General features: G+C 40.3%; 1 protein-coding gene and 1 pseudogene across 1 annotated transcript in view; one reads left to right on the top strand and one right to left on the bottom strand.

The window, feature by feature from the left end:
- Window positions 1–25,628, top strand: part of LOC149554702 (integral membrane protein (Protein of unknown function DUF92, transmembrane)) — a 106,673-nt gene that overhangs the window by 16,561 nt on the left and 64,484 nt on the right. The window lies entirely within an intron of this gene.
- Window positions 21,241–21,809, bottom strand: LOC149554703 (dirigent protein-like; annotated as a pseudogene).

Below are 25,628 nucleotides of genomic sequence, written 5' to 3'. Positions count from 1 at the left end.
AATCTACGGAAGAGAGAGAGAAACAAAATTAAAGAGATTATACTCTAATATCCCATTGTAGGTTTCACATGAATGTTTCCTGACTTTTACTATTTCTATACCTTTACATATGATCAAGTTGTATATGCTGCATAAAGCTAATTACTCTTCTCTAGAGTGCGTGGTGGATCACTATGCATCATCTGATACTCTGACTCATCGCTGATTTTCTTCTTCCACCATCCATGGAGGATCTATATCTGGATATACTTTATTTACTTGAATGTTGGCTTGTTTGTCTGCCTTCCTTGAGTTGATCTCCCCTTCAGATAAGATCTCCCCAAGTTTACTGTAGGCTGAAAGGTCCCTCTTTATGAATTAGTATGGGTTTTAATGACCCAAGTCACAGATTTGATACTACTTGGAATGCTTGGGTGCAAAATAGTATGCTAATATCTGTGCCATTTTATATGGTTTGTATCCAAAATACTGTTTATTTTTACTTTGTTTTTCAGATTTCTATTCTTATGCTTATACCCCTTGCTTCCTTTAGTAACACCATTATACCTTCACACCCCCTGTCATTTTCTAATGCTTTATTCCATTTTTGTGCCTTTGTGTAGCCTTAAATTCTAATTTCTTGCACTGTAAGAACCCTGCTGGTTCTAACTTCACCATGCAGAGCTCTAACTTAACCACTGTAATATTCCTTACAAAAACTAAATATATGTTGCCAAATAGAACCTCAAGGAATATTGTCAAACAATTGTCATGAAACTTCTGTGCTTGCTGTTTCGGATTTCAATCTGATCGTTCTTGCTTAAAATGATATCAAATGTGCTTAGAATGATTGCTAGAATATGTACTTGATATCTACAATGCAGATGCAATTCATATTGTTTTTCCAATGCAAATAGAAGCCCAACACATGAGAAATGAGTACCTACAGCTCATAGGCATAAAATCAAACATTTGGCATGCAACATAGATACAAACAATTCATCAAACACTTGGCAGGTGTCAATTCTTATCAATGATCAATTACAATGCTGATAAACATGAATTCCCATGCATTTATGCAACCAATAAAATCTGATATTATTGAAGGAATCTGTAGTTGCAACTTGTATAATTGACATCAAATCTGATATCACAGCCTTCTGTGAATTGCTGCAATTAACATCCAGCCTTTGGAATGGAGTTGTCCCTTTCATATATCAACCGCTGCCTTCACCAAAAAAAATACAGCTTCTAGCCTATCGCCGCTGCCTGCAGATGATAGCAGCTCTGTAATATTCAAATGCTGACCTTCCTAGAGGCTGTGGTCTGCATTCAAAATAATCACCTCACAATTTCAGCAAACTACTACTGAAATCAGATGCTGAACTCTCCTTGCAGTTCAATCACAATTTGAAGCACTATGCTGGCTCTGAGTGAAATCACCTTTGAGCACAATTCACTGGTATGCTCACAACCAATTGAATGTGCACAGACTTTGCAGAATCCTCAATTTTCCAAGCTCTCAATATCTGAAACCTCTATTTCAATTCTTTATCCACACAACAATGTTTATCGTATAGGGTAAAAGGATACTTATCACATGTAGTATAGCAAGATATAACACAGAATAGATACTTTATTCATATATGCAATATGCACTCGAATGCTTACAATATGATTCAGATGATTACAATCATGATGACCATATTCCAAAGTCCCTTCCGGATGGTGTACATATAACTCCCTGAAGGGGTGACTCAACTGTCATGTGCCCTTTCGGATACAATTCTACCCGTTGGCTACAATATAGAATTTATCAACATCATCCCCCCCAAAAAATAAAGTTGTCTCCAGAGGCCAATTACAAAATTACCGAGACAGATTAACAAAATGGAATACATTAATTGTGACTAACTATAACAAGATAGATCTTTTTTCTTCACATCACTTTCACATTCGTCCTGTGCCTGCACCAAACTGGTCTCCAAAACATGTTGCATTTGTAGCTTCTGTTAACAAAATACTGTCTCCTTAGCCAAGCTGACCTTGATAGCCACCCATGCGGCCTTCTCTACTTCCAACTCCTGGGTACACTGAGCCAAGTGTTGCTCTACTGCCTTCAACTGGATGGTTAGCTCCTCTCGAGCTCTCTATGCATCCACCAAGACAACCTCAAGTCCAACCAACACCTACTTTGAGTGCCTCAAAGCATAGCATCCCTCTCGAAAGGCTTGCTCCAGTGCTCTCTCCACCTCTAGCACACAGACACTCTATGCTTGCAACAGTTCCAGGTCTCATCAACTGGTCACACTTCCCACGACTGATAATTGCATTGATTGGGGGTCTGCCCACTGGGGTTGAGGGGTAGCCCCCGCAGGGTCTGCCTCGGGGGTGCCGCCAAAACCAAATTAGCACCCTCAAACCCATACAAAAGTCCATGGAGCACACCATTTTTGTGGTTTTCTTCCAATCCCATTCTTTTTTTGCCAACTGATAATGTTTTACTACTTGTTTATGTCTTTCCCTTCCCTTTGGTATCATACGTTACTCATTGTGAACATTTTTATTTGTCGTCATTTTTTTTTTGAACATTTTTGCCATACTCTGGTATGCTCCGTATTTCAAAAAGTCGTATGGTGGTCTAATATATCTCCTATTGGCTGTATGGTTGTCTCTTATTCCCTCCCGAAGCTTTGTACTTCTTGTTCTAAATATTTGCCGTACGGTCCCACGTAATCTTCATGTGCTTTTTGACTGTACTACCGTACAGTGTGCCCCTCTGGTAACCTTTTGGGTCGTACCGCGCTGTTTCTTCTATTGTATAGTGACCTCACCTCCTGTTTTTTCTACTGTATGGCGATCTCACCTCATTGTCGAGTTTTTGGTGTTGTCCGTACAGTCGATGGTGGTATCCGTAGAATTTTTTCTTCCTTCAGTTCGTACGGCTTTGTCCTTCAAGTATTGTCGTATGATCCTTTCACAATGCAAGTTTCCTATTTTCTTAACCGTATGTTGTACGTCGTACGATGTTCCCTCATATCCGTACGGAATACCCATACGCATTCATAGCCGTACAGCCATATGGCACTTGCCTTCTCACTGCTGTGCTCATGGTTGCATTCCTTCTATCCATATGGGGTTGCTTCCTTTGTTGTCTTCCACCCTACTTTATACTGTACGGTCTTCCACACTACATATGTCATCCGTACAGTCTTCCACTGCTCATTGACTGCCGTATGGAATCCTTCTTTTGTCTTCTGGATGACGTGCTTTAGTCCTTTTATTTTGTCGTACGTTACACCCACCTGTTTGCATTTGCACAATATTCACATTTCTCTGATCTTTGAACTTGTTGTATGGCCCCCAACCTAGGATGTCATAGCCGTATGGTGTGCTTTATTTTCTTTCTTTTTGCGTGGCCGTACGGTACAATAGTCTTACAACTTCCTGTTCGTGATTGTATGGTGATTAAAGTTGCTTCACTTGTGCACTGGCATATTGCCGTACGACTCTCTCTCTCTTCTGTAGACTGTACGGGATGAGTTATATGCACTTTCCTCTTTGTTTATTGCTTTCCGTATGGCTGAATTAATGTTTCCTCGCTTTCCTATCTTTCTAGGCCATACGGTACTGTAATATAAGGCTCCCAATGACTGTACGGTGCCTTCTGTCATATTCTTACTTATGCCCACTATGAAAATTTTTAATCCTTTGTTATTATTTACACTTATTTTACTTATATACACCAATATTTATTATTTTTAGACTCTCTCAGTTGCTCGTCCACGGAGGTGTGTTATTTCTTTCATGATAGACTTTTAGCTCCGACCCATTCACTACATCGACTACTTCCTTCCCATCGAGCGTCCATAATTTTATTGCCCCATTATCGCCAACTTTGGGTATCTTGTATGGTCCTACCCACTGCACTTTGAATTTTCCTGGTCTGATTTTGTTCCATCCATTATATTTAAAAACTAATTGGCCTGGTTGAAATTTGTTCAACTTCAAGTGCTTGTCATGCTGTGCTTTACGCCTATTCTATGTAACCTTTGTGGCCCATTGCGCCTGCAGTCGTCGCTCATCAAGTTTATTTAAATTGTATAATCTCTCTCTCAGACTTTACATATCTCCCAATTTGTTTTTGATCATGATCCTTAAACTTGGTACTATGAATTCCGTTGGCTGCCACTCCTTATCATCAATAACTGTATTCTTGATTCTAGAACTTTCACTCCGTATTGCTTAAGTTTTTATTAAGCCCTTCCTCTTTGTTTATTGTGTAGACCATACAATGTGTTTTCCTTGCCTTCGGTACCTTTCTACTAAATCCGTGGTGCGGTGTAACCTTTTCTTTCCGTGCGGTTCGTTCATTGTGTACCGTTGGTGGAATTTTTCCTTTTTTTGGGTTCATACGGTATGTTCTTTCCTTTAGCTTCAACCGTAACTGCTTTGCCTTCGTTCGCTTCTTTGTATTCCTTTGGACATTCATTTTCCTCTCCTTTATTACCTTCGTTGACCCTTAACATATTATAGCTCGGAAAGAGCTTGTAGTCCTCCATCTGCCAATGGAGTAGGCCATTCACCGAGTCTAAGTCATCATCGTTAGATCCTCCTTCCAGTCTCAATACTCCCTCTTCATCAGGTTTCATTCTCTTCTTCCCCTCGTCGTCCCCTCCACCTTTGCCTTCGGAATCCGACGACGCTGCCTCCTCACCTATCATTTGTGTATGCAAGTCAATTACAAATCTTTGGCCTTTGTGTTCCATGGATAGGGTATTTTATTTCCAATCATGTTTCACTTTTGCTTGCACCAACCAACTTTGTCCAAGGATAGCATCATATCCTTTTCTTTTTAGTGGAATGACCATGAGATCTAACAAAAATGGTTGCATTTTGATGGTTACCGGTTGCGCCATTAGGGTTCCCAATAGCTTGATTCTATGTTGATCCGCAGTGAGTAATTGAAATGTAGGTGGCCACAACGTTTACGCTTGACCCTCCATCCACAATTGTGTCTGTGAGTATTGTTCCTAGGTACCCATCTCAACTACTGCCGGATGCCTTCCTGTCATGAGTGCCAGAAGCATTGGGTTTGCTGCAGTTGTTCCACTACTGTCCTTTCCTATTTCTTCCATTGCTTTCGAAATGGGTGTCATGTTCAGTATCGCTGTCCACAACTGAGGCATTATAAGGTAGTTTAATTTTATAGGAACTTCTATTTGCATTACCTGCCTTATCATGTTTTTTTCAGCCAGGTTCCTCTTCGAGGTGTCGATAGTGTCTCTTGTAACTTTTCGGTTTCCATCTGTTTTTTCAACTCCGTTTGTGCTTGCTGCAACCTCTTCTTTTCTTCCTCTTCATCAAGGTACTTTGCCTTCTTAGCTTGCCCACGTGTAATGGCTAGTGTTTCCTCATCACATGTTTCGGTGCTTAACAAATTTACGGGCATTTTGAATCTTCGTGGTCTCTCGGACCACACCATCTGCATAACAGCTACAATGTCTTCTTTGTGGTACAATCTCTGGCGAAGTGCCCAGAGGTTGCATGCATGGCACTATATCATTGGCCGTCCACTTGTGTCGTACTGTATCCGACTCTGCCCTCCATTGTTATTATTATTACCACCCCTTCCACACTGGTTATTGTTGTGATATCCTCTGGAGGTTGCATTGTTGTTCGTGTTTGTTTCGACGAACACTTCTTGCGTCAGTAACACTTGTTGGTGTCCTTTTGACTTCATATTAAATGAGCATTCCTTTATGGAATGTCCCACAACCTGGCAGATATCACAGAATTGTTTTTTCGGGCACGAGCCCTTTGTGTGGCCTTCCTCTTTACAGTCCGTACACCACAATTCCCCCTTCACCGAGTTAGGATTCTTTTTCAAATTTTTAAATTCTTTCATCATTCGTAGCATATCCTTTTGTAATGCTCAAACTTTCTTGCTTGATTCTTCGTCATTGCTGCTACTTTCAGACAATGAATTGTCTGAGTCTGACGATTTGTGCTTCTTCTTGCTTTTTTTTGGTTCACTCTCCAGATCCATCGCCCAATTATATGCATCTGCATACGATGCTAGAGGTACAATCTTCATTTTCTTCTTCAAAGTCGGCCGTAGCCCCTCAGCAAACCATCGTTTCTTTAATCCATTAGCTGGTGGGTTCTCCATCTTCCCCAACAACTCTTTTAGCCTTCTTGCATAGACACGGATTGTCTCGTTCTTTCCCTACTTTGTGTTGTATATTTCAGCTACGATTTCGTTATCGTCCCTTAGTAGTCGGAACTCTACTATGAACTCCTTGATGTCTGTCCATGTAGTCAATTTCTAAAAATTGACATCCGCAAACCAATCAATTGCCACACCCCGCAGGGTTGCTGGAAATGTGCCGAACCCAATCATCCTCGTCTGTTACACCATTTGTTGTCCATATTGTTTCACAAGTCCTGCAGTGTCTAATCGGATTTTCCGTCTCGTCACCATTAAACTTTGGCAATTTCTCCTTTGGTCCTACCATTGTTGCTTTCTTCTGATTCTGTGGTACCTGCTGTGTACCTGCGCTGTTCTAAGCATCCACATTGTTTTGAGTACCCTCATTGTTTTGAGTACTCGTGTTGTTTTGAGCACCCACACTGTTCTACACAACCGTGCTACTTCAGACAACCGTTCTACGTCCAACAGCCGCATTACCTAGTGAGAAGAGATTTTCCTCAAGTGAAGTTGTTTGATTCTCTGCCTGTATCCGTTTGTTGGGTGTATCGGGAATGAAGAGTTCACTCCACGCTCATACTCCCTTGGCACTTTGAGCCGTGTGAGTTACTTCTCTTCCATTCGGATTCTCTACCCTCGGCGTATACAAGTTAAGGGACTCCTCCCTTGTCTCTTCCACCAAATTTAATTGCTATCGAGTCTCTTCTAGCAATTCCTCGGCACTCCTCGGTTTGCTAGGTGAATGCACTCCTTTCGTCTGTGCTCCTTCATCCCCTCAGTGTCCGTCGGTAATCTGATAAAGCATCTGTCTGCGCTTCGCCTGTTGTGCTAAAATTAAAACTTCTTGTGCTGTGCGTATTTCATCTTTATCTTTTATCTTATTCCTATCCTTGTTAAGCAAATTCAGCATTAATCTTCATAACACTTCTTTCGTTCCAAGTTTGGCTAGCAACGATGCCAAATGTTTTCCGTACAGGGTAAAAGGATACTTATCACATGTAGTATAGCAAGATATAACATAGAATAGATACTTTATTCATATACGCAATATGCACTCCAATGCTTACAATATGATTCAGATTACAATCATGATGATCATATTCCAAAGTCCCTTCCAGACGGTGTACATATACTTCCCCGAAGGGGTGACTCAACCGTCATGCGCCCTTTCGGATACAATTCTACCTGTCGGCTACAATATAGAATTTACCAACAACAAACAAAACAAAATACCAAATCATGAATGAATTCTTTTTTTCCCCATGTAAAGGCTTTTTGTAACTCTCAATAGGATTCGAGCAGCTAGCTTAAAACTCACACTGTTGTCGTGCCCCCAATTTAACAGGTTCCAGTAGCTTGGTGATGTTAGTTCATCATCGTGACTCTCGTGAACTGACATTGTATTTTGAGGGTCTCAGTGGAGTGACTTGCTATTTATAGTAAGTTAGATATGTGGAGTTTCTATTTTTAGCAGTGCAATTATGGCACCTTGAGGTCTTGGCTTCATCAGTGTTTGACTGATGCTTTGTTGATGAATTACACATTATTGGTTGTTTATTAAGTTTCCCTTAATAAATAACTTAGGCATCTCTATTCTAATTTGATGGTGTGTTGTTGATGATACTTAAGTGAAAAGTGTATTGGAGAAGCTTTTGGGCATTTGGTGTGTGAGTGAAGCCACATTCCATTTATTATTATAAAGGAGTTCATGATGAAAATCGACTCATCCTCTTGTATTTGCATTTTTATGAAATTTGAAGAAGCCTTAAGGGTTTCTGCATTGGAATTTGGGGAAGTCTGATTTCTCCATTGTGAGTGCACTTTGAGCTGGTTCATTGCCAGTGAATTGTGTGGAATTGCTGAATTTCATCAATAATTAAATTGATGCTGATGTATACCCGTTTAATTAACATCTGATCTGCGTTTTGGAATTTGAGAGAGAAGGGTTTTTTAGAGGAATTGTATTTTCTACTGCTGCAATTAGAGAAGGAAGTACCTTTCAGACTGGCCGTTGATTATCTCGTGCAAATTCCATCATCAATACTGACTCTGGGAGGCATTTGAATGAGCTGCAATTTCTACCTGTTGAAGCAGCGTTTGAATCACACATGACTGCATTTAATTGGGACCAGCCTTACCTGTTTGAGTGTTGAATTTGGGCTGTAGCAGCGATTTAATTCACTAAATAGCTGTGTTCAATTATCTACTGGCAGCTTGTCTATATCAGGAGCTGTGATTGGTTATGTGTGGCATGGGAATTGCATTATCTGCTGCATATTGATTATATCAATGCCATGTGACAGTTGTCGTCGGTAGAAATTCTGTATCAGCCGACAGGACCCTTCGGAAAAGTTTTTGTATCAGCTGACGGGTACATTCAGGAAAGTTCTTGTTACGTAGCCGACGGAAAAATAGTTTGTAGCGGACATAATGTATCTGGCCGACGGATACCTTTGGGAAGGTTCCTCGGAAAGTATTTATAACCCCTTCGGGAAGCATTGTAATCATCATATCAGAACCTAATGTAATATCTTGGCATATGCGAATAATAATAAGAGTTTTGCTGTTCGTGTTCGTGTCCATTATCTGTGTGCAATTCTTAATTAACCTATGCGGTGAACAACAGTTTCCAGGTTCATTTGCAATTAACTTGTTGCTTATGTGTGAATTGCATTGTTAATTTTGCAATTTGAATTTCAATAATGTAATCTGAATTTCAATAATTTGTTAGTTTGTCTCCCAGCATTTCTATACATTTCAAAAATATATATATTCAAAAACACAAAAAGTTAAAAAAAACTCCAAAAACCAAAAAAGAATATAATTCTTCAGCATAGCTACAGAGTGAGCCAGCAGGGCTCTTACACTTCTAATAACTTGAACATCACTTAGCTTTTAAAATATTTGCATTTGTTTTTAATTCATTGAATGCACTTATTTTTCCATGTGCTCACATTAACTTAGGAAAACATATAAATACTTGGCTTCCCTTAATAAATTTAATTTAAAAGCCATTACTCAAATTCATTTGGCCCCTTTCATTAAAATGGCTTTATAATGGTGTAACTTTTAATTATAATGGCCCGCACTTAAAAGTCACTTTATAAAGTTAAATAATAACTTTATAATATAAACATCAATTATTAATACAATTAATGCCATTATAAACTTTTCATAATTAATTATTAATAAAGAATTCTTTATTAATAATTAATACCTTGAAGTGGAGCCAATAAACTTATTCCACTTAATCCACTGCACTTTGCTAATACCAAGTTCAGGTGCATTGCCAAAAATAACAACATAGGCATAGTTGACTTACTATAAATAGTAAGTCCCTCAAACTGGGCCAACTAACAAATGAGTCAATCACTGTGCATACCATGAGTCCAACTGTCCCTGCCTGATATGGCAACTCTTCAACAATGACTTACTATAATTACTAAGTCTTTGATTGCTTCAATCAATGATACTGAATCTCAACACTGCCACCAAGTTGTTTAGGTGCCCTGCTAAAGATAGAAACCCTGACTTTCCTAAATTAGACACTTAATATAAATAGGAAGTGTCGTCGGTAGAAATTGTGTATTGGCCGACGGGTCCCTTCGAGAAAGAAATTGTGTATTGGCCGACGGGTCCATTCGGGAAGGAAATTGTGTATCGCCCGACGGGTCCCTTCGGAAAGGAAATTGTGTATCAGCCGACGGGTCCCTTTGGGAAAGTTCTTGTTATGTAGCCGACGGTAAATAGTTTGTAGCGGACATGATGTATCTGGCCGACGGATACCTTCGGGAAGGTTCTTTGGAAAGTATTTATAACCCCTTCGGGAAGCATTGTAAGGAACACAGATCATCATATCTTATCATGGAAGCATAATGTACAGTTGGCATATGCGAATAATAATAATAGTTCTGCTGTTTGCTGTTCGGTGTTCGTGTCTATTTCCTGTGTGCGTTGCTTGATTAAATCCATACGGTAAACATTTGGCGCCGTTGCCCGATGGATCTGGCATGCAGGCAGGCGGAGACGAATTAAATGCTGAATCAGTTGAACAAAGACAAGAGTAAGCTGAAGGAAAAAGATGACATAAGCGTTGCGCAAGAAAATTTAATTTTGGCTCAGCAGATAGAGCGTCGAAGGAGGTTTCAGAAGATTTCCGACGGAAGCAAGAGCGCGGAAGGATTGTTGAAGGAGACTCGACAACGGCTTGATTTGGTGGAAGAAGCGAGGGAGGAGTTTCTGAACCTACATACGCCACGGGAATAGAATCCTGACGGAAGCAGATCGACTCGCACGGCTCGGAGTGCAGAAGGAGCACGAGCGTAGAGTGACCTCTTCGTCCGAGATATACTTCCGGAATGGACAGCTACGGTTGACAAACCCTCTTCTTCACCAAACAGCGCGGAAGTCCAAAACTGCGCGGGTGTTGAAAACAGCGCGGAAGCAGAAAACTGCGCGGGTGTTGAAAATAGCGCGGAAGCAGAAAACAACGCGGTGTGCAGAACAGCGCGGGTGTGCAGAACAGCGCGGGTGCTCAAAACAGCGTGGGAGTGCAAAACAGCGTAGGTACACAACAAAACCTCCAACATACAGTAATAATGGCAGGTCCGAAGGAAAAATTACCTAAATTTGATGGTGATGAAGCAGCTGATCCCATTCGACATTGTAAAACATGTGAAACGATCTGGAGGGCGAATGGCATAACAGACACAAACGAATGGATCCAACAATTTCCCGCAACCCTACGGGGTGTTGCCATTGATTGGTTTACTGATGCCGATCCACAGAAATTAAATAGTTGGGATAACATTAAGGAGTTCATCGCACAATTTCAACTTTTGTGTGATGACAATGAAATTGTCGCAGAGATATTCAATACCAAGCAAAAGAAGAATGAAACTGTACGGGTCTTTGCCAGGAGGTTGAAGGACTTAATCAGTAAGATGGAGAATAAGCCAGCTGACGGGTTATAGAAACGATGGTTCATTGAAGGCCTTCACCCGAAGCTGCGGAAGAAGATGAAGATCGTGCCACCATCGACATACATTGAAGCATATAACCGAGCAATGAACCTCGAAAGTGACCAGAAGACAAAGAAGAAGAAGAAGACTAGCTCGTCGGATTCAGATGAGCCTTCAGGAGAAGATAGCAACGACGATGACGAGGAAAGCGGCAAGAAAGTCCGTGCTCTCCAGAAGGACATGATGCGGATGATGAAAGAATTCAAAAACATGAACAAGGAAACTAAGGGCAATGGCCTATGGTGCACGAAATGTAAGAAAGAAGGCCATACGAAGGGATCCTGCCCGAAAGATCAATTTTGTGAAATCTGTCAGATCTTGGGACACTCGGTAAAGGAGTGCCCTTTCAATTTAAAAACAAGGACACCACAGCAAGTGTTCCTGTCACAGGAGGCATCCCTGTCAGGAGGGAACGGGAACACCAGTGCGGAAGGTGCCACATCAGGCGGATATAGAAACAACCGGCGCGGTCCAAACAACAGCAGCAATAACAACAATGGTGGCAACAACAATGGAGGAAGGAGTCGAATTCAGTACAATGCGAATGGTCGGCCAATTGTTTAATGCCGCACATGCAATCTGTGGGGTCACTTCGCCCGAGAGTGCACAACGACGAACACACCGAAGTTGCTATGCCGTTGGTGTGGACCTGGAGATCATGAAGATGCTAGGTGTCTGAAGTCGGGAGTAAACTTGATCACCGTCGGGACGAACGAAGAAGAGGTTTTGGCCATCACACGAAAGCAAGCAAAAGTGTACCCCGACCCGGCGGAAGAAAAGAAGAGATTGCAAGAAGCACGGGTAGAGATCCAGAAAGCAATACAGGCAGAAACGACACACCTGAAGGACACGCCGAGTACTTCCGTACGGAACTGTGCAGAACAAAACATTGTCCGGCAAATTTTGCAAGCCGAGATACCCGTCAGGATAAGTGATCTGTTGCTCACTATGCCTCAGCTCCGATCGGCACTCACAAACATCGTTCCCGCTGCTCAACTACCAGGAGAACATGGAAGGAAGCAGGAAAGTGGAGCAAGTGCAGCGGACAAAAAGGAGAAGGAAAGTGGTGCAAGTGCAGAAGATCCAATGCTGTTAGCTCTTTCATCCGGACGCTATCCGACAGTCGTTGAAATGGGCATTCTCGGGACTGTATTGACGGAAACAATTGTGGACGGAGGGTCTGGTGTCAATGTGTTGCCTGAAGACACTTGGAAAAAGTTGGCACAGCCGACATTGTGGCCACCTACCTTCCAATTGTTAACAGCCGATCAACATGGAATCAAGCCATTGGGAGTACTCACAGCGCAACCAGTGACGATTGGAACACAACCGTTCCTGTTGGACTTTGTCGTGATCCCACTGAAGCGAAGAGGATACGATGCTATTTTGGGTCGGGGGTCGCTGATACAAGCAAAGGCGAAGCACGATTGGAAGAAAAATACTTTATCACTTGAAAGCAAAGGCCGCAAGTATGTCATCGATCTACACACTCAGATGGTTGGAGAAGAAGCTTTGTCGTCGGATTCTGAAGGAGAAGACGATAAGAGGAGGCAGAGTATGGAACCCGATCAGGAGGGAGTCCTACGATTGGAAGGAGATGACGATTTGGATTCAGTAAATGGTCTTTACCACTGGCAGATAGAGGATTATGAGCTCTTTCCGAGTTGTAATATGCTAAGGATCGACGAAGGTAAGAAAGAAGAAGGATATGAATGTCCGAAGGAACACAGAGAAGCAGAAGGAGGAAAAGAATGTCTGAAGGAACACAGAGAAGCCGACGGAGGAAATGAATGTCTGAAGGAACATGGAGAAGTCGAAGGAGGAAATGAATGTTCGAAGCAACATAGAGAAGCCAAAGAAGGAAACGCGGGCATGACTGAAGCTGAAGGACAGAACATACAGTACGAACCCAAAAGAAGGAAAGATTCTATTGTACGATTGCGTCGGAAGAAAGTATTACGTCGAACCACAAATATAGCAGAAAGGTACCGGCAGCAAGGAAGACGCACGATACCGTCTGCACAGGCAACAAAGAGGAAGGGCTCAATAAAAGTTGGAGCAGTACAGAGTGAAAGTGTTATTGACGGACAGAAGGGGCAGTTGACGGAGTCCATGGTACGGAGCTTTGGGAACAAACTGGGCGATATGGAGATGACACAGAATAGGCGTAGCAGGTTTCAACTCGGACAGTGGGTGTTGAAGTACGACGATCGGAATGAGATCAAACCAGGCAAGTTCAAAATTAAATGGGTCGGGCCGTACCAGATGCGGGAAGTAAGCAATAACAGAGCAATAAAACAGTGGATGCTAGACCGAAAGGAAGTATTCGATGTAGTGAAGAGGTCGAAGTTGAATGTCTGCAATGAAAGAAGTAATGCACCCCCGTGGACGAATAACTGAGAGAAGACTGTAAGTACTGTATATATGTAAATATAGAAGTGAGATTTTCAAAAAAAAAAAAGAAAAAAAAAAGAGAGTAAAGTAAAGCACTGTACGGTTTCTGGAAAGCACTGTATAGTTTCTGGGAAGTACCGTACGGATTCTGGAAAGTGCCGTACGGTTCCATATTTGCAGGAGACAGCACCGTACGGATTTAACCTGCTCATCGTACGAAATTTGGAGGAAGAGTACGGTTTTGCAGATTGTAAAGTCTGAGAGGTACGGCTTTCTAGCAAGTGTACGGTTTTTCCCTTCCTTGGAAAGTACGGATTTTATGTAGTTTGGAATTCATCATTTTGCATCCGTACGGTGTACGGTTTTTGAAAGGAGCTAAAGTGATGCACTGTACGGATTTCCATCATTCCTGCCATACGGAGGTAGGGAGGGAAACTGTTGTACGGATTTGTGGTCTTCTGGTGCAGGCAGGCTATGTACGGATTTTATGTAGTCACCGTACGGACTTTTCAGATGCAGTGTGGCCATACGAATTTATTAGATGCAATCAGATAGGCACTGTACGGAATTCTCAGTGAATAGAAGAATACCGTACGGCTTCCTTATGTACCGTACGGTTTTTAGGGAAAAGTGTACGGTTTTTAAAGACAACGTACGGATTTCATGTTTACAGTACGGTTTTTAAAGCCAACGTACGGATTTTAAAGACAATGTACGGTTTCCATCTTCAAGTTGGTGTACGGTTTTGCTGTGGTACGGATTTTTCTTGCACTGTACGGTTTTAAAAAGTTACACTAAAACCACCGTACGGGTTTTGATAGCCTCAGAAGGGTAACGTACGGAATTTGGTACGGATTTTGATAGCCTCAGAAGATTAACGTATGGTTTCTGAAGCCAGAATTTGTTTATTTTCATTGTACGGATTTTTCAAGACGGTGGGATATTGCAGAACGGTTTTTTTAAGCAGATTGGAATCCAGATTGTGTCAAGTTGGAAGCCGTACGGATTTCATCACAGAAGGATGATAGGAGGTTTTCTAAAAAAAAAACGACGACAGAATCAAGTTGTTCAGAATGAGTGACAAATGATGCCAAAGGGAAGGGGACATATCCGTGGTTGCCAGAAAGAGTGTAGAATCGGCAGATAATGACAGAAATGGTGTGTTCCGTGCATTTTTGTGTGGGTTACGAAGTGCTAATTTGGTCTTGGCGACGAGGGGCAGCGCCGGGGGCGTTGCCCCCTAGACCCCTAGTCGTTGCGAATATCAGTCGTGGGAGTCTGACTAGTTGAGAAGACTTGGAGCTGCGGCAGGCATGGAGTGTCTGTGTATCAGAGGCACTGAGAGTAGGTGTTGGCCATGAGGCTGTCTTGGTGGATGCGTAGAGAGCTCGGGAGGAGCTGATCATCCAGTTGGAGGCAGTGCAGCGACACTTGGTTTAGTGTACTCGGAATTGGAAAGCAGAAAGCGGCACAGGTGGATATCAAGGTCAGATGTCAGATTGGCTAAGGTGACAGTTTTGAAGACCAGTTAGTCAGTCAATGTATTTTGGTTGTTGATTTGTCTCAGAGATTTTGTAATAGTCGTCAGGAGACGACTTTTCTTTTTGGGGGGGATGATGTCGTTGGTAGAAATTGTGTATCGGCCGACGGGTCCCTTCGGGAAGGAAATTGTGTATCGGCCGACGGGTCCCTTCGGGAAGGAAATTGTGTATCGGCCGACGGGTCCCTTCGGGAAGGAAATTGTGTATCGGCCGACGGGTTCCTTCGGAAAGGAAATTGTGTATCAGCCGACGGGTCCCTTTGGGAAAGTTCTTGTTATGTAGCCGACGGTAAATAGTTTGTAGCGGACATGATGTATCTGGCCGACGGATACCTTCGGGAAGGTTCTTCGGAAAGTATTTATAACCCCTTCGGGAAGCATTGTAAGGAACACAGATCATCATATCTTATCATGGAAGCATAATGTACAGTTGGCATATGCGAATAATAATAATAGTTATGCTGTTTGCTGTTCGGTGTTCGTGTCTATTTCCTGTGTGCGTTGCTTAATTAATCCATACGGTAAACAGGAAGTCTACTAAAATGATCCAAATGAAGAACAATCTTAAACATCCTTAGCCTTTAGAGGGTGGATTTGCCTCTGGCTCTGCCAACTGAGACCTTCTAATTGACTTAGCCTATGAGGGCCATTGATAGGCTAATCTGAACGACCAACTATGGTGAGCTTAAAACGGGACATTACAGACTGCCCTAACTATAATTGCTTGTTCTCAAACAATCTCAAAAACAAAAAACACGCCAGTCCACCTAGATCCAAAGGGTAGAACTGTGTAATGCCCCCATGATCACCAAATAGCTCATGTAACATCATCATCAATCTATTTGACATAACCTGCCAAATTGAAACAAATCTGACTGTAGATGTTGTATGAGTAAACATCTCACAAGGAAGCAACTCGGAAGGCTAACAAAGCTTGCTTCCCAAATCTGCGCAAGGTGAGTTTTCATGTACACTGTCCAACACATGTACAACTGAACTGTACATTAGAAAGGGGTCATGCACAGGAGGATCAAAAGGAAAGCTAAGAGCACTCCTTACTATGTAAACTCCTCAATGAGGTTTGGCTGAAATCCTGATGCACAAGTATCTCAAACTCTGATTAGAAGCCTGCCAATAAGAACATCCTCAAACTTACGTTGCTTAACAGTGAACTCAACTTTACCATGCCCAATGTGGTGTAGCCAATCAATGAGACCCGCATGAACTCTAGTGCGAACCCTGTTATCACTTGGGGCATAAAGCGCACTGAGCTCACATCCATTTTTACTATGGAGATAAGTATATTCAAAGGTGTTCGTAACACTACTACTACCTCCATCCTTTGCTAGGCTCCCATGGATGTGTTTTTTTTCCAGGTAATCCAACTTGCAGTCACTAATCCCTGCTATAGCATATGGCAAATACCCAACCCACAAAGGATGGTAAAACCTTGGAACCAATGCACATTGATGCACTATCCTCTATGTCTGGATCCATAATATAGTAATGAGTACTCCTCCCTATGTAGTTAGGATAAAAAACTCCCATCTCGATCAAGCACTGACCGTCATTACTCTGAATATAACTTCTGTCATCTAAGTCACCACCACTAACACCTATAGTGGATCTAACCATAGGAAAACCTGATGCAACAAGTGGTTATCAACTACTCTCTACAGATGCACTCATACCAATTGTATCATCTATACCGATAACTATGAAAAGTGTGACCACATTCTCAACCTACTACAACCTGTGGGTATATGATCATCACCAACTGCCATTGTAAAAGATTGAACTGTATCTATAGCTGGTGAAGGCTGTGCCAAACTTAACTCCACGGTGTAACATCATCATCAATCTATTTGACATAACCTGCCAAATTGAAACAAATTTGACTGTAGATGTTGTATGAGTAAACATCTCACAAGGAAGCAATTCGGAAGGCTGACAAAGCTTGCTTCCCAAACCTGTCCAAGGTGAGTTTTCATGTACACTGTCCAACACATGCACAACTGAACTGTACATTAGAAAGGGATCATGCACAGGAGGATCAAAAGGAAAGCTAAAAGCACTCCTTACTATGTAAACTCCTCAATGAGGTTTGGCTGAAATCCTGATGCACAAGTATCTCAAACTCTGATTAGAAGCCTGCCAATAAGAACATCCTCAAACTTACATTGCTTAACAGTGAACTCAACTTTACCATGCCCAATGTGGTGTAGCCAATCAATGAGACCCGCATGAACTCTAGTGCTAACTCTGTTATCACTTGGGGCGCAAAGCGCACTGGGCTCACATCCATTTTTACTATGGAGATAAATATATTCAAAGGCGTTTGTAACACTACTACTACCTCCATCCTTTGCTAAGCTCCCATGGATGCGTTTTTTTTCCAGGTAATCCAACTTGCAGTCACTAATCCCTGCTATAGCATATGGCAAATACCCAACCCACGAAGGATGGTAAAACCTTGGAACCAATGCACATTGATGCACTATCCTCTGTGTCTGGATCCATAATGTAGTAATGAGTACTCCTCCCTATGTAGTTATGATAAAAAACTCCCATCTCGATCAAGCACTGACCGTCATTGCTCTGAATATAACTTATGTCATCTAAGTCACCACCACTAACACCTACAGTGGATCTAACCGTAGGAAAACCTGATGCAACAAGTGGTTATCCACTACTCTCTACAAATGCACTCATACCAATTGTATCATCTATACCAATAACTATGACAAGTGCGACCACATTCTCAACCTACTACAACCTGTGGGTATATGATCATCACCAATTGCCATTGCAGAAGACTGAACTATATCTGTAGCTGGTGAAGGCTGTGCCAAACTCAACTCCACGGTAAGCTCCTCTAACCATGATTATGACTCTTGAAGGGCTATTGGTTGCTCTCCAATGAGTCCATAGTCACATCAACCTCATGAGTGAGCTCGTTAACCTCCTCTTTCTTTCCCTTTAGTGCATCGTAGCAAATACAATCCCACTTGTTTCATTATTCCAATGGCCTACTGAAGTGTATGCAACTTTGTAAGGGAAAGGCCACCATCACAATGCTCACCTGTCATAGGAGTGCACCAACAATAGGTAGCCAACATCTGGCGAGTAACATCAAAATGCTCTATGGCTTTGGCAATCATGCTATCATTGACCTTATGATACCCAACCAAATGATGTCTCTGAAATTCTTGATTCTCATGCAAGCTCTCTAAATCAAAATCTGCACTATGATATGAGGTTGTATCTGCAATGCTCACCTCATGATCAACATCATGTGTGTTATCATCAGTGTACACATCACCAACCAAGGTATTGCTTCTATGTACCTCAAAAGATGGCTCACCTATGAAAGTGGAAGCTGCTCTTCTAACCATCTCTACACCCATTTCCACTTTCAATGTAACTGCAAGTCCTCCAAGTCATGATCCTGGAACCTATTACCAATAAATAAATTTTTAGCCGATAGGATTTTTACATGGTGGGCACAACCCACCTCGAGTGTCTCACACTGTTGGAAATGTTTGTCACCAATATATTTCGCGTTTGCCTAAAAAGTTTGACATTGGCACAATGCTGTCAAGTTGGCCATTGGAGGAGTGCGGGCCTTCGGAGTTCCCTCGGGTTTGTCTCACACACATCTTTGTTAACTAACAATACTCGCCAGGCAAGCATCAATTGATATGTTGAGAGTTCTAAATCTGACTATTGACGAAGATGAATCAGATGTTATAAGCATGCAAAGTCAGCAGCCACAGATTGGATTTTTTTTATGGCTTTTGTGAAGTGGCACAAGCTAGTATCTTCGAGGCTATTGCATTCTACAGTGGCAATCTGTTTCAGAACGATTTTCTTATCCAATAGATATTGGTATCAGATGGTTGAAGTGTTCTTATCTTAATCCACGAAGCTTACAATCACCACTACTATCCCGTCGTTCATGTACAGTTTTACCACGGAATCTACCTTAAACTGCTGTGAGTTTCAGGGCACAGAGCTGAAGGGTTGAATCCAAAGTTGCATGGATATGGATACGGATACAAATACAGATACGGTATTGGGTACTGATACCGCCATTTTTTAAGACCCCCAATATGGATATGGCTGGACATGACATTAATAAACAACACGTAGACATATATTTAACACTGTTTTCTAAGCTATTATAGGAAATATTTATTACTTCAAAATCAATATTGACACATAAATGCTACATAAATATTTATAAATTAATTTAACACTTTACAATATGTAAACATAGTAGATTTGCATTAAAAGATAAGTTATAAACCAAAAACTGGTTGTTGCAATAGAAAAACATTTTATTTGTCTTTCTCATTTGGTGCTGATTTTGTTTATACTATTTTAAAAATCAAATTGCTTTAACAAAGCTTTTTTTAAATTAGATTTGGGAAGATTTACATCAAATCTTAAAAAATAAATCAAATCCCATAGTACAATATTCGACGTGTATCCGGGCAGTATTGGATACATTTCCAAATTGGATACGGGGATACATGCGCCCAAGGAGGGAGACACGAGTTTCCGGCAACTCTGGTTGAATCACTTTTCGAGCTTCCATTAATGGTAATGCATGCCCTCCATTACATCAAATCAAGAACATGCAGCTCTTGTGGACTTTGAAATGAGAAAATATGATATATGCGTTAACCAGATTCAGCAAATAAGCAGCACTAATATAATTTGGGTCTTTCGCAATACTGTTTTGTCTTTTCTTTCCCTCTTTTTCAAAGGATAGGACTTTAAGTAATGAGAAATGTCTAAATAGCAACGATTTTGCCTTACCAAGGGGACATGGTTTAAAATTCTGTTTTAAACAGTTTGACATAATAAAAGAATATTTTGTATTGTTAGCATCAGTAGAATTATACAGAAAAGATTCACCTTTGAACCACTATAAACAAGGATTAGTTTCATATTAGAAAACTTCAAAATATCATAAAATTAAATATATAAACCAAAATAAATTTTCAAAGTAAGAGGATTTAGTTGTTAATAATTCATTGGAAAGTCCCTTAAATTTGCATGAGGTTGCAACAAAATTAATAAACACAAACAAAATTACGACCAAAAGGACTACATATTGATGATGCATGAAATACTAAATAGTGCAGTATCATTGGACCAAAAACAATACTAACAATAATTTTTGAGCATAGTAATAGCTACTAACCGGAAGCACTACACATGATTATTCAAGGAACAACAGGCACAGGGAAATTGCATTTAATCAGTCACATAAAAAAACCACTACATAATGACACTATGCAACACAAAAGCGAGATTCTAATGCTAGCACCAACTGGAGTTGTTGCATTTAATATACATGCAGCAACCATACATTAGACACTCAATATCCCTACCAAAGAAATGCAGCCACTCCATGGGCTTGCACTAACAACATTTCAAAAAGGCATGAAAAACAACACACATTCTAATTGCCGGACTGTACGCTTTGGAGGAATATCCATTATCCCTATTGGTGACCTTGTGCAATCACCACATGTAATGGGAAAACCTCTATACACTGCACACTCAAATGCTTTAGCACTATGGAACCAATTCACAACAATTGTGAGGTTACAAATATATTTCACCAAAAGAGCAAAAACTTAGCACAAGTTGAATTTCAATAGGCAATGACAAATACAGAACCAACATGAGGGATTACGAACTACTAATGACGCAAACAAGACACAACTTGCACCTGATCAGCATTTCACCTCTGAAAAACTTGTGAAGTAGCCACTGTGAAATTTCGACTCTTATGTGCAGACTCGGTGCTATAGCCCTTGACATCATTATCTGGACAGGGTAGTTGAGCCAGCATGCCTACAATTTGAACCTTCTTTGCCTGCACAGTTTCTCCTTTCAACAACTGAATCTATATCATCAACGATCATAATGACAAAAAAAGGTCCTGAGAACTGCAAGAGCAATTCATTACTCAAAATATATTTTACTATTGGCTAATGACCTTCTTTTGGTGCAAGCGCTAGTGTAAACAACTCAACGCCTAATTCTTTAAATTAAGTCTCTCTATTTACTAACAACTGTCAATAACAGCCATATAGAGTGATATTAACCTTGGCCTGGAAATAAAGTACTCCCTTGATTGCATCGGTAGAAAGGGTTGCAATTCCTCTTGCCATTAAGAAATCTCCAGTTCCAGTCACGGCAGACATATCTCTGTACTGAGCCATCACTGGGTCTGCGCCATTAAAAGTGATGGTGCCTTTATAATCAGTTGAATTCAGCACAAATGTGAAGCCAAAAAAGTAGTCTTCTTGTTGTAGAAATAAAATCCCTGTGCTCTAGCCACAGGTGGAGTGTGTAAATTATTGTTAAGAGTAATAGGATCGTCAAACACAACCATGTCTCCAAACTTGAAAGGGTCAGCGAAAGCAGTAAGATTGCCTCACGCAGGGGCTGCAACCAGTGCAGCAATTACATATTGAAACTTTTTGTCATTGTAAAGTATATCATGAAATTACAACGCCAAATTGCAACATGGTTTTGGAAGTTGCTTCTTCCATACATGCCCATCTACATTTCTGACCATTATGGGAGAGAGCAGAAGCCACATATAGCGCAAGCTAAATAGTACTCTACCACAATACTCACATGCCACATCTCTTAAAATCTCTAGAAACTATACTAGATATCAGTAATGCATGGTATCTTACAAGGTTGAATATATGCTTTATATAGCTATCATCAGAATTACAATATGACCATGGTCGAGCCATTATTGTCTCTTGACAGTGCATTATTATTATTATATTAATTTAAATGTGTGATTTTTAATCAAACAGTGAGCAAGCAGGCAGAATGTTTCCTTCAAATGTGAATCATATCAAAGGCAGCAAGATGAAGCCAGTAAGGTTTTTGTTGATTCCTTTGGCTTCATATGAGCTATGGATATTAAAAATGACAGATCTCATTTTTCGTCAACATATTACCAAAATATCCAACAAAACATAACTGAAAAATAGGTTAACACATCACAAATAGACATATCATTCTAACATCCAACCAACCATACCTAGAAAAAATGTGCGAGGCATCATAAATGGACCAACCATCAAAATATCCAATTCACAATTTTTTCAATATGTTGATGGAGGCATTGCTGTAGACCTGTCCTATATTCTAGATCAGCTATATGATATGTTATTCTACTAATTAGTCGATAGGAATCATATGCAAAGCCTGGACGATGAAGCCAGTTAAGATTTGGCTAAATCCTTTGGTTTAGTAGGAGCCATGAGTTGCATTAGTGGACAAAATATGGATCTCAGTAATCATCATATATTGTAGCTATCATAAATTTATATCAATATATTAATTGTAATAGTTTTTTATTTATTGTACTTATTCTAATTTTTTAGAGAAAACTATTTACGTCTGTACATATTGTTAAATTATTCATTGATATAGATAAAACTTTATCACATTGTTGCTTACTACTTGTTGGTAAACAGATTTGTCACTGTGATAGTGACTTCTAAAACTGACCCTGTTTGTCCTGTGAACAGTTGGAGAGATTGAAACCGATCATTACTAGATAACAATCTTCCTTTGCATTTGAGAGGGGCAGCTCCCTCGTGTCATGTCCCCATTTTGGAGGCAATTTGATTTAATTAATTTAATTAATTAGGTTGTCCAAAATAATGAATATTTTATGAGGATGACTAATTAATTATTTTAATTAAATAAATAATCGGTATTAAGTTAATTATTTATAAAGTTATCAAATAAATAAATATTAAAAGGTAACTTTATATTTAATTAATTTAATAAAGTGATTTGAATTATAAAATATTTTTTATAAAGTCACTTAATAGATAAAATAAAATAATGTTCTAGAAGCTTCTGGAGAAAGTGGAGAAAAAAGAATAAATAGGCACCCCGGGCTTCATTCTAATCATCCAATTGTTTATTTCTCTCTTGACATCAAATTGTGATTCAGTCACATAGTCTATTGTGGAGCCAAGTGGTTTCAGATAGTCAGTTGATCTTTGGGAACGAAAACTCCCTTGGATTTGCATAACTGAGGAAGTGAAATATCTTCTGAAGGGTTGCACATTTGGAGGTGATAATTCAGTCACTTCAGCTAGGGCATCATCGGGCCTAAGGCCATTTTCAGCATTTCAGCATTTCAGGAGGCATTTTAGTAGGGCCGAAATTATTGGAGGTCATTTCTAGCAGGTCCGAAATTATAGTAAGCCATTTTAAAGCAGAACTGGAAAAAAAAAGCAGGCCAAAAAAGCAGTCCGAAAAAAGCAGGCCGAAAAAGCAGACCCGAAAAAAAAAGCAGGCAGAAAAAGCAATCCGAAAAAAAGCAAATCAGAAGGGGCAGCATTGTAGAAAATTATTACAGCCATCTACAATCAGGTTCTTCACTTCTCATTTGGCATATTTTCTGAGAAATGTAGGTTTTCAGTTGAGTACAAAATATAGCTTCAACACTTCACTATTTTCATATTGTACTTGTCTTTGTTTGCCATTTGGCATTATTGGTATCGAAGGAAGGCTAGGATTTTGCAATTGAAAGAGCATTGTAATTTTTAGACTATCTATATTGCAAACCTAGAGTTTGATGATCAGCTTATTAGTTTGCATGCCAATTGTTTGACAAAATGTCAATTGGCTGTAAGGTTTTTTTTTTTGGCATAAATAATGTTATAATTTTGCATACTAAGTGTTTATATTAATGCCACTTGGTTGTAAGTGCATTAATGCCATCCTAGGTTGCATCCAAAGTATTTGTCATAATTACTAATTGCTGTAGCTGCATATTGCAAGTAGTTTAAGTCACATATTTGTATTGAATATTGCCAAAATTAGTTGCACATTCATGTTAGGTCATTGTTTAGACAATCTGGAGTCTTTTGTAAGCATTCTCTTTGATGCAAATCGAAACAAGAGTTATTGTAGCAATCTGAAAAGTCATATCAGTCATATGACCTCTTGTATGCAAAGTTTTTGACAAAATTCTTCGAGCCTTCAATCAGCATTTTAAGGTTGGATTTGAGCAGGGTCAGTACAGTGGTATCAGAGCTTGCTTGCAAAGTGTTTGACGAAATGTCAAACCACTGAAGTATAAAGATTTTTGGTATTTGAAGAAGTTATAACCTGTTGGGGTTATTACAGTGGTATCAGAGCGGTTTCCTGCCAACCTGATTGGGTTATTTCAGACTGAATTCAATTATCAGTATGGCTTTCACAGGAGACAAGGATTTGGAATAAAGAATGCACAATGTAAAGAAGGAATTAGATTGTCCATTTCAGCAAACAGAGGACCTTCTAAGAACTTTGCAGGAGTTGGAAACTTATTTAGGCAAGTTTGATCAGTCAAGACCCGATGCTATGCAAATAGCTTTATCTCCAGCATTTGGTTCGTTGGTTAAGCCCCGATTATTGAGATATCATGATGAGGTAATAAGACTTACAACTCTCTCTTGCATTAGTGAAATCATGAGGATAATAGCTGGCCTTGATTCTTATGACGATCAAATTATGAGAGAGATACTTCATGCCATGGTAAAAAGCTTCGAAAAGTTGGACAACATCCGAGACCCTTATTTCACACAGAGGGCAAGATTACTTGAAGTATTTGCGAGGTGTAGATTTGAAAATATTATGCTGGCAATAGGTTGTATTGGTGACATTCGCAGGATGTTTAATACATTTTGGAATATTATGGACGAGTTTCATCCCAATAGGGTATTGGCATCAATGCACTCCATCATGTTTACAATCCTGTTTGAGGAGAAGGATGAAATTTCTAAACTTTTGGCAAAAGACTTATGGTATGCTTGGACAAAAGAGAGGAATTTGTCACCTATGGCACGTACGTGGTTAAAGAGCCTGATTGATAGGCCTAAGGATCGTACCTTCCCTATGACAAGCAAAAACTTGTATGAGGAGTTTAACAGACATGCGGATTCGATACAGGGAGACATTAGCACATCTTCAGGTAATGGTTTATCTGCATCATCTTCACAGGCAGAAGGGGTTACAGATGTTGTGCAGTTTGAGCCAGTTGAATCAGAAGGTGATATCACAAGCACACCGGATCGCGTGATTGACACAGATAGTGATTACAGTACAATTGGGCTGGATGAAGTTACAGTAGTTGAGGATAGTACAGTTGATCAAAAAGTGAGCATTCAGGACTTTGCAGAAAATGAGTATCAGGCACAGTTGGATGTCGTCGGTAGAAATTGTGTATCGGCCGACGGGTCCCTTCGGGAAAGTTCTTTGTATCGGTCGACAGGTTCCTTCGGGAAAGTTCTTGTTATGTAGCCGACGGTGAACAGTTTGTAACGGGTATAATGTACTTAGCCGACGGATACCTTCGGGAAGGTTCGTCGGAAAGTATTTATAACCCCTTCGGGAAGCATTGTAATCATCTTATCATTATCTTATCATTATCTTA

Source organism: Cupressus sempervirens, chromosome 5 (genome assembly GCF_028749045.1).
Source record: "Cupressus sempervirens isolate cs-2001-9-10 chromosome 5, ASM2874904v1, whole genome shotgun sequence".
Classification (NCBI taxonomy): Eukaryota; Viridiplantae; Streptophyta; class Pinopsida; order Cupressales; family Cupressaceae; genus Cupressus; species Cupressus sempervirens.
The sequence above is the reverse complement of the archived record's forward strand: the minus strand, read 5'-3'. Positions and strand labels throughout refer to the sequence as shown.